This window comes from Ruditapes philippinarum, unplaced genomic scaffold (genome assembly GCF_026571515.1).
Source record: "Ruditapes philippinarum isolate M1 unplaced genomic scaffold, ASM2657151v2 ctg4724_1_1_1_1, whole genome shotgun sequence".
Taxonomy (NCBI): domain Eukaryota; kingdom Metazoa; phylum Mollusca; class Bivalvia; order Venerida; family Veneridae; genus Ruditapes; species Ruditapes philippinarum.
In genome coordinates, this window is record NW_026867150.1 from 68,161 (window position 1) to 84,038 (window position 15,878).

Genomic DNA, 15,878 nt, shown 5'->3' on the forward strand with positions numbered 1-15,878 from the left:
TTGGGACTACTTTCTGAGCCAACTATACTAAAGCGAATGGAATAGATTATATTTTTCTTATAAGTTTCGTTTTCATCGTTACATAGATGTTTGTTACGCGTTTTGTTAAAGTCTAATAGATTCCAGTACATTTGTTACGTTTTGTCATTGTAGTCTCGTTTGCATTGTAACATGCCGTTTGTGAAGTTTTCTTGTTGTTTTCTTGTTATTATCGTAACATAGTTACGTTTGTAACATCTTCTTCCCGTAGTTTCATTTTCAATGTTACATATATACGTTTGTGACGTTTTCTTATTGTAGCCTCGTTTTTATTGTAATTGAAACATGCTCACGTTTTTGACGTTTTGATATTGTAGCCTCGTTTTAAAACTGACATGGTTACGTTTGTGACGTTTTCTTATTGTTGCCTCGTTTTCGTCGTTACACGGTTGCGTTTGGGACGTTTTTGTATACATTGCTTGCAATGTATACAGAGTTATAAGCTATATCTCAGAAAAGATACAGGTTTAATGCATTACCGAACAACATCCACTCCCGGATAAAAACCGCTATAGAAACTAGTTCTTCATTCTGCAGTAGCGGTACATTCCGACTACACATCATTAAAATAGTGTTTTGCAAAGTTGTTTAAATGCTTTGAAATTTGCAAATCGTTCATTTTCATGAAATAATAGACTCTACATTCCTTTAAAGAAAACAAAAAACTAACAGTTCATTGATAAAATCGTAGTTTATACCTACGCGTTAAACTTCGCATATACGCATGCGCTTGCTAGCATGAATGAATACATCGTAAATATAGTAAAGTCGTCAGCGCTTATGCTAAAACAATACAAAATAAGCTTTTTTTAAACCGCTAGTTTGTTGTGATTAAATGTCCGATTTTAAAATGTATTACACCAATAGAAAGCTTTGGGTCTTAGCTTCATCACAATATAAACTTCAATACATCTTTTGACTCCAAAGTATTTAAATTAACTGTTAACCCTACCATATGTCAGACCATTTTACATGCGATTTATACAGTGAGATACGCAATGATAAGAATAGCCTGTCGTCTGCTAGTTCTAAAAGTGTATATCGGTGTATTGTATAAATGGGACGAAACATCTCAGGTAGATATTAAATAAAATAAAATTCCCGATTTACATTTATGCAATAAAATTGCCCTAAAATGTTTTACAAAATAAGTATGGAGCACCGTCACAAAATTTACCAGCGTATACCGGAAAATGTTTTTTTTCAAAAACTGGCAATTAGAATCGTGACTTCGAAAAATAGAAATTTCGTAAGCTATTCTTTTGAATACCTTTTTTACACATGATTTTCCTTTCACTTTTGTCTGGGATGTACTATAACGTATGTAGCAACGCTATATGTCGCAACGCCGCTATATGTCGCAACTAACGCTAAATGTCGCAACGCTGACGCTATATGTCGCAATCAACGCTATATGTCGCAATCGCCTACCGCTAAATGTCGCAACGTTGCCGCCATATTTCGCACAAAAATTGATTGCCGCTAAATGTCGCAACCCCTTGACGCTAAATGTCGCACTTGGTAGGAAAAAGTAAGTGTTAAAACATTTAAAGTTTATACCATTTATACATGAAAACATATCCTAGTAACCAAACAAAAGTTGTATTTCGCGGTCTATGGCAAAAACCTTATATGGCCTGTTTTTTGATAAAAGGGATGGATTTGGTTCTCAACCACGGACCAGGTGTGAGATCAAACTTTCTCTTTGAGGATGTCTTTCTCACAAAATGCATCAATAAAAACATTTGGATATACATGTATATATGTTAATATATTATTTGACATAACTGAGCAAACCGCTTGTTAATGCTAAGGGGGGACTATATCTTAAAATATTTTTTATTATACCTGTTCATAATCTGACTAGATAGGCTTTACTACATGTAAGTATTGAATAATACCCAATTGATCTGTTGATCGATATTCGTAACTATGCGGTGTATTGATTTAGGTTTATGACAGAATTGTTATACTTTCATAACTTTTTATATTTATCTCAATATTTCTTTGGGAACATTAATGAATCAATATACTATGGAATTGCAAAATGTTGACTGCCTACTGCTTACTGTCAACTGCTTACTATCAACTGCTTACGGCTTACTACTTATTATTCACTGCTTATAGCATTAAAATAAAAATGGACGACCTATAACAACTGTATTGGTCAAAAAATTATTCAGTTTCCGAAATAGTTGCCGTTCTGGAGGTCATGCACAATATAGTGCAGTGGTATATAGGCCACTTCCAACAGCCTTGCTGTTTGGTAAACCCTTTAGCGATGTGGTTGAGGTGTCCGCCTACGGACCAAGAGGTCTGTTGTTCAAAACCCGGTTGGACCCTTGGTATTTTTCTGCCTCCTAATTTACTTAAATGGTGTCAGAAGTGTTTGACGGACTCATGCGGTAAGCAGGGAGTGACATTCAGGATAGCTGGCTAGCTCTGAAAAGTAAAGAGGGGAGGAGTGTAGTGGTTGAAGGTATATAGGCCACTTCCATCAGCCTTGCTGTTAGATTAACCCTTTAACGACGTGGTTGAGGTGTCCGTCTACGGACCAAGAGGTCTGTGGTTCAAAACCCGGTTGGACCCTTGGTATTTTTCTGCCTCCTAATTTACTTTAAAAGTTTACAGGTACATATATATTCTTAGAACAACATTTAAAGGAATTCACTGATAAATTAATAAATGCATGGACTATAACATGAAATTCCATAAACGACAGCCAACTGTTGACTGCTTACTGCTTACTGTCAACTGCTTACTGTCAATTGCATACTGTCAACTGCTTACTCCCCCACTAGAAAACAACAACAACAACAACAATTAGATAAATAAATGAATACAAAAATGAATAAAAATAAATAAATAGAGGTATTCTTTTATCTGTTTACATGTAGAGGTTATAGGCTGACCCATGAAAAAAATAGAGAAACTAAAAATCAAGCCAAAAAGAAATTGTTTTATCATATACTTATAAGTGAAATATTGAGAAATACTGATGAAATAAAATGCGTATTTTCAATTTTGGTATTTTCACTGTAAAAAGCTATTTTTCACTGTAGTGAAATATATTTTCCGTATTTTCACTGCTGTCTTGCCGGACTACTTTCTTCTAAATACAGACAATACACATAATTTAAGGAGAATTCTTTCAAATTGTAATGTCAAAAAAAAGAAGAGAAATCTATATGATAAACAGACAATTCAAGTTTTTTCTATAAATACAGGATTTATTATCATCTTGTGGTATGGAAATTATCATATTTCATTCATGGCTACCGCCACTCATAAAATAATTATTGTCTTGCCACTAGATGAAAATAAATCCTGTATTTATAGAAAACACTTGAATATCCTCCATGAATTATGTCATAATATGTTCAAAAGCAACCAGACATAAAATCGTATGTATTAGATATCTAGATGTATATTAATAATGATAATTCAATAAGCATGAACCGAATGTTTATTTTTTCTTGTGTGCGACAAATTAAGAATAATTCAAATATCGATTGAATTATACATCCAATTTGTCGTTAGATAAATCATCAAAGGGTGATAATAAGACAACAACTTAATACATGTAAATGTGAACAAAATATTACCATTCACAAACGCATTCGTTTTCTGATGAAAACGTGACTTAAACAAACCCTTTTTCGATGAAAGCGATGCTACGCAAACTTAGAGCTGAAAACGAGGCGACAGTAAGAAAACGTCACAAACGTATCTATGGAACAGTGAAAATGAGGCTAAAGAAAAAAACGTCCCAAACGCAACCGTGTACGACGAAAACGAGGCAACAATAAGAAAACGTCAAAAACGTGAGCATGTTTCAATTACAATAAAAACGAGGCTACAATAAGAAAACGTCACAAACGTATATATGTAACATTGAAAATGAAACTACGGGAAGAAGATGTTACAAACGTAACTATGTTACGATAATAACAAGAAAACAACAAGAAAACTTCACAAACGGCATGTTACAATGCAAACGAGACTACAATGACAAAACGTAACAAATGTACTGGAATCTATTAGACTTTAACAAAACGCGTAACAAACATCTATGTAACGATGAAAACGAAACTTAAAAGAAAAATATAATCTATTCCATTCGCTTTAGTATAGTTGGCTCAGAAAGTAGTCCCAAAACCGCACTGACATACTCGTATATTAATATTTTGGAAATGAATAATTTTGCGATTTATGTCGCCAGAATAAGGCAACTGCCTCCAAACTGACAGAGGTCCAAACAGGAATGTTTCTACCACATATTAAAAATTATATTAAAAACACTTTCAAGTGTTTTGTTTGCATCTGCGTGATGACATCATCTGCATACTTGGACATGACAAAAGTTCCAATAAAAATGATAATAAAATTTATCATATCTTTACAACGTGCATCTATTTGTGCATTTTATCTATGGTCTTATGTTTAAAGTCAAAGTGTTAAAAAATTGTTACGTTTTGACAAGATTCTTGTCATTCAGCATATTGCAGATGTGATATATGTGAGGAACAACTTTGCTTCGAAATAATTTAGAAACATCAAAAATGAAACCATGGTGAAGACGATACATTAAGTTAACAAATGTATCAGTTTTACGAGGAAAAAGAGGATAAAACATATAAGGGAGAATATGAGATAATAATTTAATTCATCACACACCCGTGCCGATTTTGCGACTGCGTAATTATGGTATTGCACGACCGTGCATATATTTTGACGTGACGTCATTAGCGTTATACAAACATAGTGTAAAGACGCGCTAAATTTTAGCGTTATATTATAGGCGCGTCAATGAAAAATGACTCTTACTTCACTTTAAACGGTATTTATTTTGGGTATGTGATAAATAGAATATTAAATTCGTGTAAGTTCATTACTGAATTTATTGCACTCGTTGAATAAAATAATATTATGCTCGCCAGAGGCTCGCATAATATAATTTTATTCAACTCGTGCAATAAATTCAGTATTGAACTTACACTAATTCAATATCCTCTATGTCATAAACGTGTTCGTGTTCATGTAAATCAGGAAATAGAGTAACCATTCACAAACGTGTCCTTGTTTCGATCAAAACGAGAATATACATGTAATTAGAAAAAGTCACAAACGTAACCATATTGCAATACAAACGAGGCCACTTAATTAAAGGAAACGTGACAAACGTAACTATGAAAACGAGGCTACAGTAAAGAAACGTCACAAACGAATCCATGTAATAGTGAAAACGTGCTTTACAGGGAGAAAACGTCATAAACGTTACCATGTTACGATGAGAACGAGGCTACAGAAGGTAAACGTCACAAACGTAACCATAACGAGGCTACAGTAAAGAAACGTCACAAACGTAACCATGTAACAATGAAAACGAGGCTACAGTAAAGAAACGTCACAAACGTAACCATGTAACAATGAAAACGAGGCTACAATGAAGAAACGTCTCAAACGTAACCATGTAACAATGAAAACGAGGCTACAGTAAAGACATGTCATAAAACGTAACCATGTAACAATGGAAACGAGGCTACAGTAACAAACGTCACAAACGTAACCATGTAACAATGAAAAGAGGCTACAGTAAAGAAATGTCATAAAACGTAACCATGTAACAATGGAAATGAGGCTACAGTAACAAACGTCACAAACGTAACCATGTAACAATGAAAAAGTGGCTACAGTAAGGAAACGTCACAAACGTATCCGCGTTACAGTGAAAACGAGGCAAACAGTAAGGAAACGTCACAAACGTATCCGCGTTACAGGGAAAACGAGGCTACAGTAAGGAAATGTCACAAACGTATCCGCGTTACAGTGAAAACGAAGCAATAGTAAGGAAACGTCACAAACGTATCCGCGTTACAGTGAAAACGAGGCTACAGTAAGGAAACGTCACAAACGTATCCGCGTTACAGTGAAAACAAGGCAACAGTAAGGAAACGTCACAAACATATCCGCGTTACAGTGTAAACAAGGCAACAGTAAGGAAACGTCACAAACATATCTGCGTTACAGTGTAAACAAGGCAACAGTAAGGAAACGTTACAAACGTATTCGCGTTACAGTTAAACGCAGGAAAAGAGACTATAGTAACCCTATTATAATGAAAACGAGGCTACATTAAGGAAATGTGACCTGCAATAAGGAACACTTAACAAAAGTATTTCATGTAATGGTAAAACAAGGCAAATGTATCATTATAAAAATGAAAATGATACTTCATTATGAAAACGCCACAAACGAAACCATGTTGAAGTAAAAATGAAGCTACAATATTAAACCATTACAAAAGTATCCATGTAACGGAGAAAAAACGAGGCTTAAACAAAGCGCAGTATAATATGAGAAATTGGACACAGTAGGCTACTTCGGATATCAAAAATATTGTTGTATCCCTGTCGTATAACGGAGAGAGAACACACTGATGTTTCACATTTTATTACTCAATACATAAGTATATATCTGCTCTGGACAAATACCAAATTCGAATTACCTAGACTGGGCTATTCGACCACTATTTATAATGACAGCTATTAACAAAACCTGGTCCGTGGTTGAGAACCAAATCCATCCTTTAATCAAAAACTGTTTCTATGGCCATACAAGGTTTTTGCCATAGACCGCGAAATACAACTTTTGTTTGGTTACTAGGATATGTTTTCATGTGTAAATGGTATAAACTTTAAATGTTTTAACACTTACTTTTTGTGTCAGTTCCATCTGTTACTTTTTTACCAAGTGCGACATTTAGCGTCAAGGGGTTGCGACATTTAGCGGCAATCAATTTTTGTGCGACATATAGCGGCAACGTTGCGACATTTAGCGGTAGGCGATTGCGACATATAGCGTTGATTGCGACATATAGCGTCAGCGTTGCGACATTTAGCGTTAGTTGCGACATATAGCGGCGTTGCGACATATAGCGTTGCTACAATGTATATAAGTATCTAACTATAACATTATTACTGTTAACAATATTTGACCAAAATTTGATAATCCGTACATATCTGTTTACATATAAAGGGTACCTTTTCAGCTCACCATAAATAGCCATGCTGCTAGTTGACTGCTTAACACATAACATGGACTTACAAAATTTTAGATGTACTCGTTTCGATTTCCTTACTTTTACTAAATCCCCATATTTCACAGGCATAATTTAAAATAGATACAACAAAAGCATCAAATAATTGCAAAGAAGTACTAAATTTAACCGGTGTCTGTTTTAAATTAAACAATAAAACGTTTAACGCCTTTAGAGCTTTCCCTACTAAATACTCTTGATTTAAGGTAAAACTACCTGTATAATTGAAAACAGTACCTAACTAATTGAAATTGTCGACTATTTCTAAGGAATATTATTATATGTCCAATACTCATTATTTCTAATCGGACCCCTCTTCCTAAAAACCATAACCTTACTTTTACCTTCATTTACTTTAAGGCCCCATAAAGTGCAGTAATTATATAATGTATTTAAACTATTTTGTAAGTCTTCAGGGGATTTACTTAAAATAACAATATCATCAGCAAATAACATGAGAATAAATGTAATATCATCTAATGTTAAACCAGAATTAATATCATTTAATAAATACATTTCTAAATCTTCTAAAAACATAGAAAACAATATCGGGGACATTACCTCCCCTTGTTTAAGACCAATCGAACATTCCAGGAAATCTGAATATGATTTACAGCCCCTTATTCGTGCTTTTACTTTAGAGTACATATCATGGATGATTCTTAAAGTTTTTCCACGTACACCAATGTTATATAGTTTAAACCATAAACCATTACGATAAACACTATCAAAAGCCTTTTGAAAATCTATAAAGGCACATGCAAGACGTCCATTTTCATTAAAAATTTTATTAACAACAGCATTTAAAACAAATATAGCATCAACTGTGGAGCGACCCTTCCTAAATCCAAATTGTGCATCACTAATTTTGTCGTTTTCTTCAGACCATTTTGTCAATCTGTTATTCAGAACACCTGTAAATATCTTTGAAAAACAACTAACGAGACTGATTCTTCTATAATTACTAGCAAGTGCAGGGTCATTTTTCTTAAACAGAGGTACAATAATACTTTCCATCCATGAATCTGGAAAAAAGCCAGAGTTCAGAATACCATTAAAAATATCAACTAAATGCGATGATAAAATATCGGACGAATTTATAAAATACTCATTCAATAACTGGTCACCTGCAAAAGCCTTATTTTTCTTTAAATGACGAATAACACAATTTATCTCATCAACTGTTTATAGGTTCATCTAGCTCCTCGTACAGTACATCATTACTTAAAAAATCTAAATTTTCACAAAATAATTCACTTTCGGCATGCAAAACATTTGGCAAATCATTACTTAAGGTAGAAAAATGCCTCATAAAAATCTTCTATGGAAACACTATTCTTATGTATCGTCTTTTTAGTAAACAATTTCCAAAAATCTTTAGGTTTACAGTGACGAAGGCGTTCAATTTCTCTTATTTTTTTAACTCATAACTACGTTTCTTTTTTTTACACAACATTTTTATAAATTAGTTTATTATTACAAAATTCTATTCTATTTACATCATTTTTACACATATTATATTTATATACAGAATTTAAATATATCTCTTTTGAACGTTTGCAATCTTCATCAAACCACTACGCCTTTTTACATAGTTTACCATCGGCACGTGGCGTAATATATGTTATTCTACGTTTACAAAATAATGGATCTGCCACGCTTCTCACAACATTTACAAAGGATTCTATACATGAATTTAACTGTAATCTATCGTTAAAATCAACATTTTCGGTAATAGTATTTAAACGTGGTAGTTTGTGATATAAGACCTCTACGGAATTCGTTTTGTAACTCATCATTCCATCGTAAACTTATGCTTTCATAATAAATATCATTATCCTCGCGCAATACGTGGCATTTAATAGAAAATGATATAGGAGCATGATCAGACCATTCATTAAAACTCTGCACAGAGAAATCGCTAACTAAACTGAAATATTTGCTCTTTCAACAACAGATAGTCAATGACACTAGATCCCGATGAACATATATAAGTATAGTTTCCATTATTAAAGTCACGACCAAGCCTACCATTTGCCATACGTAAAGAACTAGCCTTGCATACATCTAATAATTTAATACCCGAGTTATTATGTATACAGTCCATGGACACACGTTCTATAGGCATGTCGGGGTAATAATCATCATAGTCTGTAAAACTAACGGTACGATCACAGACAATATAATCCTTGCGGTCGCCATTACCTGTACGTGCATTCCAATCACCAGTTAACAATGTAATACCAAGATTTTCATAAAGTAAAATATCGTTTTGAACAATATCAAATAAATAACCATTGATAAAGTTATAAGCAGGGGAACCTTCCACCCATATATATACACCAGCTAAATAAATGTCATCTGTAAGATTAAAAAATATTTTATCAAGTTTCAACCAAGTGATAGTGTCAAAATGATTCTGTACAACGGTAACCCCTTTACTTATTTCATTTTTAATGTATACTAATACCCCACCACTAGATCACTTTGCTCGCCGGTTCTGAAATTTACGATAGAAATTAAAAGTTGCATACCCATCTATATCAAAATTAGAATTTTTATTACCCCAAGTCTCAAACAAAAATATAATATCGTTATTACACAGTTTCTTTATAAAATCATTGTCCTCTAATTTAGATCTATTAAGTCCATTTACATTCCATGATAATATGGACAGTCCAGCCTCATCGAGTCCCTACTTCCGGTTCCCATTCTGCATCTGGCTTCTGTCGGACTCTTTATCGCTTACTGGTACCCCGTCAATAAAAAGCGTGTCGTAGGCTAACCAAGCTTGACGACCTTGTTTTTTGGCATTTTTAAGTTTCGGTAAGAGTGATTTTCTCCGTGCTACAATTTCCGGTGGAAATTGTTCGTGAAGATAAAACCGAGTGTCATTAAGCTTGGTTCTGAGGTGACGCACCATTTCTCTATCTTCGTAAAATGCAAATTTAACAACTATTTTGCGTGGATTACCGCTACGTTGATTATAATCTCCCATGCGATGGACACGTTCGAACTGTAAATTGTCCGCTAACTGCTGAGCGATGTTCAAATGGTCAACAAAGAATCGGCGTAAAAGTCTGCTCACTATTTTCCCACGTTTCTTGTTTAGGTTCAGGAATATTTCCAAAAATTAAATTGTTACGCATGCTCTGTGACTTGACATAGAGTAAATCGTCCTTGACCCGAGCTTCAGTTTGATGCATTTGATCCAATTCGCTCTGTGCCTGACCAAGCGCAAATTCAAGACTATCCACCCTTGAGTCAATATTAGATACCTTGTCATCCATTTTTTTGGTTACTATCATGTACAAAAGTCCATAATTTTTTAAGGTCGATCTCAAAAACTGCTCACCTTTTGCTCAAGTATGTCCAAGGTATTGAGACGCTGGTCAACATGATTTAGCTTCAGCTCTATTCTTTGCAAATATTCAATGATAGCATCCGTATGTGTGTCAGTGCTGGTAGAAATATCCGCCGGAATAGGGAGCGGGGGCACTGATGTCAACGGAGGTGTTGAATTAGGGGGCGGGTCACTTGAAGCAGCTTGTTTAGGGTCCATGATTAAGGAATAATTGTCAGTTTCAGATAATGATTCCGACACAAACACCGTACTATCCAGTGATAACGAATTATCAAACAACACGCTATTAGCGTTATGTAAAGTTTCTGCCAAACTACTATTACAGTCTAATTTATCCGGGGGCGACCGGCCATGTCTAGGATTTTTTACCTGTTCCCCACCCGTATTGTCACTGCTATGTTTACGATTTTTATCCGATTTATTCCTTTTTCTATTTCCCATTTGTCGTTTTAAAATATAAATAATAATACACCATCTTTTACTTCCATAATAACATATCTAAGATTGTATTTTAACACTAAAATATCCAAATATTTGACAAAAATTTTCAGCGAAAGAAAAACCGCGTCCATTCAAAATTGATCACGTGACACATCTTCATCTTTATACAGTCAAATAAGATAACTGTTTTGATTAGTGCAATTGGCAAACAATTAAGTATCGATTTCTAGAATGTACATATTTTGTTTAACAGTTTTCGTATGTTACTGCATGTTCCGTTACCTGAAAGTAAAATAACAGCTATAATAATAAACAAATTCTAACATTAAACTTGCCTCATGACTTTTAAGGTTCAAAGAATAGTGTTATCGGATTATCTTGGCGACATTGTTGATATTGTTTACATTACGGTGGAACTAAATAAAATGGAATTTTGAAAGGGAATCTGAGGTTATGAAGCCTGCATTAAAGTCATGTAAATATGCATGTACTTAATTGAATAAGCCATGTTGAAGTTCTGTAACAATATCCGAAACATGTTTCTTATTACAGTAAGATAATCTGAAGAGAAGTGTAGTTAATTAAACAATACAATAACAATTATTTATAATTATCTACCGTTTAAGATGAGACAAATAGAGGTAATAATATAATAACGTCGGTCTGCGATTTTTTTCTGAGGACCCGTGTGTAAGTCCTCTGATTCCAAAACGTCTAACTGTAGGTTCTTTTCCTCGCATAGGTTCTCTAAATGAACAAACACATGCACATTGTACTTACTTTTAACAGAAACTAATATTTGGTAAAACAGAACAATAAAAAATATTGGTTTTACGTGTTTTCTTGTTTTAGAAGTATTGAACAATGTTGAACGAATTTTATATAGTTTACATTTAAACTTGTACAATTGATACATATAACAAAAACAAAGAAAAGGCAAAAATATATTGAGAAAATGAAATATAGAAGGGAAAAAAACGTTGAAAAATACATTATGCGGCTTTACTTCGTTACGCGCAGACCTTAAAGATCCCGTGGGTTAACACTTTTTGCATCACAACTTGGTTTACAATGTGATGAATGAGGAAAAGCTTATTGACTATAATCATTTTTATTTGTAACTTTCTTTTTTTTTCCTGTTTCAAACAATAACACTAAGAAACATAATAAACAAATGCAGTGCTCAACATTCAAATGATTTCAAAGATTGAATATACAAGATAGATTTATAATAACACAATTTTATGTTTAATAGATACATGTATTTGAAACAGTTATATTATCACAGTATGATGATCTTATAAATGACACCTTAGTAAAATATACAAAACTAAAACAAACAGTTATTATCAAGATTAGTCAAAAAGAAGTCATAATATAATGTACAACACATTCCTGTTCATGTTGTAAGCATAATATGATGAAAACTATTTTGTTTTGATTAATTTACTAATAGGGAAATAGGTAATCATTGATTTAATCTTTAAAGGAACTATTTGTTTGTTCAATGAATAATAATTATTATGTAAAAAGCAGATATATTTTCAATACCGACACTTTAAACTGTCAGTTATTCAATGACTTGAGGGTTATGGGGGCATTTGTTTTAAATCGTATGAACGACGGTCTCTTGTTATAACCACGTTTTTGTTCTGTCGAGAAAAAAGGACACATTATGCCTCAGAAATTAAAATACAAATACTTCTTGAAAAAGGAGAAAACTTATCTAGGTCGAGTTTTAAAACATTTAAATGCTTCTAAAATGAAGAAAGTATCGCTTAATGTGAAATTATTTGTCATAAAAAGCAAATTATAAACAAAGTAGTATTTTGACTTCCATACAAAATACTAAAACCCTTTAACTGTATTAATTGCCAAATGCAGCAGAAGAAATATATGTACCTATATAACTTTAAAAACGTTTTTTCTTGTGTTGTTGTTGTTGTTTTTTTTGCATTGTTTTTACTATTATAATTTCTTTCATTAGTTACGCATTGGCCAATTACATTATCTTAAAGATAGAATCGTGCGAGATCGTTATTAAATTTGATTGAACTCTTTGAAAACAAATTATATATTGTGGTGGCGATATAACTTTTATTTAACTATATTTATTTATACTAATTTGAATGGGATTTGTTTTTGTAATAAAAAAAACTAACATTTGTTGTCATTTCTTAAAATAAATCTTAAACACTCGTCAAAGGTTTATAATTTTGTTCTTTAACTCGTTTTACATTATATCTTTAACATCAAACTTGATGTCATATGACAACTCATGTTAGATCCTATACATGTGTATATCGTAGAACTTGCAATTGTTTTTTAGTAATGGCATTATGTATAGTCAATCTCTCTTATGAATTAAAAAAAACAACAAATAACGAAAACTTACTGCTTAACCAAATTGTATATATGTTAAATGTTTCATTGAATATCCTATATATCACACTTAAAAATGAAAAATTGCAATATTTTCACAAAAGCGAAGCACACTTTCCACGTTTATGATATATAGCATATTAAAAATGTAGCTCAAAACAAATAAGTTTTTCTTGTTGTGTGGACAGCCATGTATGACCGTTTTCTTCAAAGCACGAGAAACAGAGATGATATCAGATGTTCGACTGCTACGCAAACATTGAGCAAACAAAAGTACACGTCATCTCAGAAAATAATCAACGCTACGTTGTAACTGAAAAATCTAGAGATGAAGAAAACGCATTATTTTTTGTAAATTTAGTACACGGTGCGAAACTTTTACAGGCTCCGTCCATTATGTAAAATCTGTGCTGCAAAAAATACCGACAGAGCTTTATCCAAATGTAAACAAGTGTCTGCATTTCCTTCCAGCAATGCCAGTACTTAAACGTTTATTAATCAGCTTGAGACGGCTAAAGACTTTTGCAGATCAATAGAGACAGGGTGATCTAGGCTGACGTTGTTGTAGATACATTTGTACGAAAAAATTGCCTTTTGTCACTTTTATTTTCTGAGTTGTGAAAGCGTTCACGTAATTTGTTTTCGTCTGTTTATGCAATGTACGAGAATATCCTTATATAACGTTTATTTAAATATCTTGAACTGTTATTATACGATCTTGTAATTATATCTAAGAAGTTATCTAAATCAAGTCGCATATAAAAACAAGTCATATCAATATATAAAAAGTTATTAATGAAAATATTACATGCCTTCAGACTTTAATTTGTTATTTTATGGACCTCTAATGGACATGAAAATGCATTATTACCTCGGGGATCTTCAATAATATTGATGAAGTACAACATCCGTTTTCTCACCCGCCGTCTTCAATGTTGTTGGTGCTGTGTTGATTTCTTCACAATATTTAATGCAATTGATTACTTTTTTATACAGTCAGATAAGATAACTGTTTTGATTAGTGCAATTGGCAAACATTTACTAAAATCAATTACTAAAATGTACATATTGTGTTTTACAATTTTTGTCTGTAACTTTATTTTCCGTAACCTGAAAGAAATATAACAGCTATAAAAATAAATAACCTCATGACTTTTAAGGATAATACAATAGTGTCACAAAGTACACATGTGGTAATCGGATTATCTGGGCTACATTATTGACAGTGTTTACATTATAGGATTCCATTACGCTTCAAGCGCCAGGCTAGCTCAGTCGGTAGAGCATCAGACTTTTAAGGCTGAAGAACATCTGATATCTGAGGGTCGTGGGTTCGAGTCCCCCGTTGGGCGTACACTTTTTATTCATTTTGTTTGATATATATATCATATATAAAACAAAATCCACTCTTGTAATATGAAATAAAAAAACTCATTTATTAACAGTATTATACATTATCATCATTATATATTATATATCATTTTCACAAACCTTGATTCTTTTGTTTCCTTATTGGTATTAAGATGATGTTCTTGATTTACTCATTAACTTATTCACTGAAGATGATTAATTATATAATACGGTAATCTCCGAAATCAACCATTAGAAATTACATATCCGATCCGCCTTAAAACCTGCACGGTGGTTTGAAATAAAAAATGATATTCTGCCAGTATTAGTGTTTACTTAAAAATCCACTCTGATAATCAACAAAATCAGTCAATTTAAAATTAATGTTGTCGTATTATATTTTCGTAAATGCACTTTTATAATAATTTTTTTCATCAAATTTGCATTCTCAATTCTACTCAAAGTTTAAAATATACTCGTTTATTTTATGCTTTTCAGTGGATTACTGATTTATCCGTGAAAATTATATTTGATAATTTCACAGTGAAAATTATCACAATATAATTTCACTTTTTTCAATGACGAAACTACTTTTTTAAGATTTTCCCCATGTGGTACCTCAATTTTATTTTTACGGACAATTCTGACAATGTCAGGCTGTTAAAAGAAATAGCAAAGCTGAAATAGATAAATAACTTAAATGTCAAAAGTAACACAGAGAGAAAACTTACTTCTATTCCTCAAATTCCAATCACCAAATTTCGTCTCTAAATTTTTTTTGTTTCGTTTTTACAGTCTGAAAAATACATTCCTTCCCCATGCAAAACTGCTCTTGATGACATTTGGGCATATTAAAGTATCCTACGAGCAATAACTGCCGTATGCTTTATGAAAAATTGAAAAGCATTGACAGCCATCACTCGTAAAATAAATAAAACAACCCAGCGTTCCTTCAGCAAGCTTCCAAGTTTTCCATTTTCCTAGCTCCTTTTCTGAATGTTTTCACTTCTGTCAACCCTTATTTTTTGTCTGTTACAATCCTCAAATAAGTTTTCTTTCTTTTAAAAAGGTGCATGACTAACAAATCCAAATTATATCCTTCTGAATCTTACACAATTATTTTCCTCCCATGAAATACACAACTTTAAAAAATGGCTGCCGTTTACATTTTAGAAAGCCAGGTCTAATATAAATTCGCAGTAA

General features: G+C 32.7%; 1 long non-coding RNA gene and 1 other non-coding gene across 2 annotated transcripts; one reads left to right on the forward strand and one right to left on the reverse strand.

The window, feature by feature from the left end:
- Positions 1-437: 437 nt before the first annotated feature.
- Positions 438-6,407, reverse strand: LOC132735019 (uncharacterized). The gene is made up of 3 exons (XR_009626399.1): positions 3,645-6,407; positions 2,788-2,836; positions 438-2,481 (listed from the first exon to the last, which is right to left on the reverse strand). It is a non-coding gene; the product is annotated as an uncharacterized LOC132735019 (long non-coding RNA).
- An 8,178-nt stretch (positions 6,408-14,585) lies between these two features.
- Trnak-uuu (transfer RNA lysine (anticodon UUU)) lies at positions 14,586-14,677 on the forward strand. Its single transcript is given in 2 exon segments — positions 14,586-14,622; positions 14,642-14,677. It is a non-coding gene; the product is annotated as a tRNA-Lys (tRNA).
- Positions 14,678-15,878: the final 1,201 nt, after the last annotated feature.